Genomic DNA, 3,359 nt, shown 5'->3' with positions numbered 1-3,359 from the left:
GGTGTTAATCACATAGTGATGTGAACTAGATTATTGACTCTAGTAAACCCTTTGCGTGTTGGTCACATGACAATGTGAACTATGGGTGTTAATCACATGGTGATGTGAACTATTGATGTTAAATCACATGGCGAAGTGAACTAGATTATTGACTCTAGTGCAAGTGGGAGACTGAAGGAAATATGCCCTAGAGGCAATAATAAAGTTATTAGTTATTTCCTTATATCATGATAAATGTTTATTATTCATGCTAGAATTGTATTAACCGGAAACATGATACACGTGTGAATACATAGACAAACAGAGTGTCACTAGTATGCCTCTACTTGACTAGCTCGTTGATCAAAGATGGTTATGTTTCCTAGCCATAGACATGAGTTGTCATTTGATTAACGGGATCATATCATTAGGAGAATGATATGATTGACTTGACCCATTCCGTTAGCTTAGCACACGATCGTTTAGTATTCTGCTATTGCTTTCTTCATGACTTATACATGTTCCTATGACTATGAGATTATGCAACTCCCGTTTACCGGAGGAACACTTTGTGTGCTACCAAACATCACAACGTAACTGGGTGATTATAAAGGTGCTCTACAGGTGCTTCCAAAGGTACTTGTTGGGTTGGCGTATTTCGAGATTAGGATTTGTCACTCTGATTGTCGGAGAGGTATCTCTGGGCCCACTCAGTAATGCACATCACTATAAGCCTTGCAAGCATTGTAACTAATGAGTTAGTTGCGGGATGATGTATTACAGAACGAGTAAAGAGACTTGCCGGTAACGATATTGAACTAGGTATTGAGATACCGACGATCGAATCTCGGGCAAGTAACATACCGATGACAAAGGGAACAACGTATGTTGTTATGCGGTCTGACCGATAAAGATCTTCGTAGAATATGTGGGAGCCAATATGAGCATCCAGGTTCCGCTATTGGTTATTGACCGGAGACGTGTCTCGGTCATGTCTACATAGTTCTCGAACCCGTAGGGTCCGCACGCTTAAAGTTCGATGACGATTATATTATGAGTTTATGTGTTTTGATGTACCGAAGGTAGTTCGGAGTCCCGCATGAGATCGGGGACATGATGAGGAGTCTCAAAATGGCCGAGACGTAAAGATTGATATATTGGACGACTATATTCGGACTTCGGAAAGGTTCCGAGTGATTCGGGTATTTATCGGAGTACCGGAGAGTTACGGGAATTCGCCGGGGAGAAGTATTGGGCCTTATTGGGCCATACGGGAATAGAGGAGAGAGGCCAAAAGGAAGGAAGCGCGCACCCCCCCTCTGGTCCGAATTGGACAAGGGGTGCAGCCCCCTTTTCCTTCTCCCTCTCCCCCTCTTTCCTTCTCTCCTACTCCAACAAGGAAAGGAGGAGTCCTACTCCCGGTGGGAGTAGGACTCCCCCCTTGGCGCGCCCTCCTCCTTGGCCGGCCGCCTCCCCCCTTGCTCCTTTATATACGGGGGCAGGGGGCACCCCATAGACACAACAATTGATCTCTTGATCTCTTAGCCGTGTGCGGTGCCCCCCTCCACCATAATTCACCTCGATTATATCGTAGCGGTGCTTAGGCGAAGCCCTGCATTGGTAGAACATCATCATCGTCACCACGCCATCGTGCTGACGGAACTCTCCCTCGAAGCTCGGCTGGATCGGAGTTCGAGGGACGTCATCGAGTTGAGCGTGTGTAGAACTCGGAGGTGCCGTGCGTTCGGTACTTGATCGGTCGGATCGTGAAGACGTACTACTACATCAACCGCGTTGTGCTAACGCTTCCTCTTTCGGTCTACGAGGGTACGTGGACACACTCTCCCCTCTCGTTGCTATGCATCACTATGATCTTGCGTGTGCGTAGGAATTTTTTTGAAATTACTACGTTCCCCAACACCATAGTCATATAGGCTATACCTCTAGGGTTAGCCATTACGATCTCGTGGTAGATCAACTCTTGTAACACTCATATTCATCGAGATCAATCAAGCATGAAGTAGGGTATTACCTCCATAGAGAGGGCCCGAACCTGGGTAAACATCGTGTCCCCCGTCTCCTGTTACCATCGATCCTAGACGCACAGTTCGGGACCCCCTACCCGAGATCCGCCGGTTTTCACACCGACACACACCTTAGTACTCTTTGGGTGTTAGTCACATGGCGATGTGAACTAGATTATTGACTCTAGTAAACCCTTTGGGTATTGGTCACGGCGATGTGAACTATAGAGTGTTAAATCACATGACGATGTGAACTATTGGTGTTAAATCACATGGTGATGTGAACTAGAATATTGACTCTAGTGCAAGTGGGAGACTGAAGAATTTTTTTCCCTAGAGGCAATAATAAAGTTGTTATTTATATTTCCTTATATCATGATAAATGTTTATTATTCATGCTAGAATTGTATTAACCGGAAACTTGATACATATGTGAATACATAGACAAAACAGAGTGTCCCTAGTATGCCTCTACTTGACTAGCTCGTTAATCAAAGATGGTTAAGTTTCCTAGCCATACACATGTGTTGTCATTTGATGAACGGGATCACATCATTAGAGAATGTTGTGATGGACAAGACTCATCCGTTAGCTTAGCATAATGATTGTTTAGTTTTATTGCTATTGCTTTCTTCATGACTTGTACATGTTCCTCTGACTATGAGATTATGCAACTCCCGAATACCGAAGGAACACCTTGTGTGCTATCAAAGTCATAATGTAACTGGGTGATTATAAAGATGCTCTACAGGTGTCTCCGATGGTGTTTGTTGAGTTGGCATAGATCGAGATTAGGATTTGTCACTCCGTGTATCGGAGAGGTATCTCTGGGCCCTCTCGGTAATGCACATCATTATAAGCCTTGCAAGCAATGTGACTAATGAGTTAGTTACGGGATGATGCATTACGGCATGTGTAAAGAGACTTGCCGGTAACAAGATTGAACTAGGTATGAGGATACCGACGATCGAATCTCGGGCAAGTAACATACCGATGACAAAGGGAACAACGTATGTTGTTATGCGGTTTGACCGATAAAGATCTTCGTAGAATATGTAGGAGCCAATATGAGCATCCAGGTTCCGCTATTGGTTATTGACCGGAGATGTGTCTCGGTCATGTCTACATAGTTCTCGAACCAGTAGGGTCCGCATGCTTAACGTTAGATGACGATTTGTATTATGAGTTATGTGATTTGATGTACCGAAGTTTGTTCGGAGTACCGGATGAGATCACGGACATGACGAGGAGTCTCGAAATGGTCGAGACATAAAGATTGATATATTGGATGATGTTATTCGGACAGTGGATGAGTTCCGAGAGGTACCGGATAATTATCGGAGTGCCAGAGGGTTA

This window comes from Triticum aestivum, chromosome 6D, assembly GCF_018294505.1.
Source record: "Triticum aestivum cultivar Chinese Spring chromosome 6D, IWGSC CS RefSeq v2.1, whole genome shotgun sequence".
Lineage (NCBI taxonomy): Eukaryota > Viridiplantae > Streptophyta > Magnoliopsida > Poales > Poaceae > Triticum > Triticum aestivum.
The sequence above is the reverse complement of the archived record's forward strand: the minus strand, read 5'-3'. Positions refer to the sequence as shown.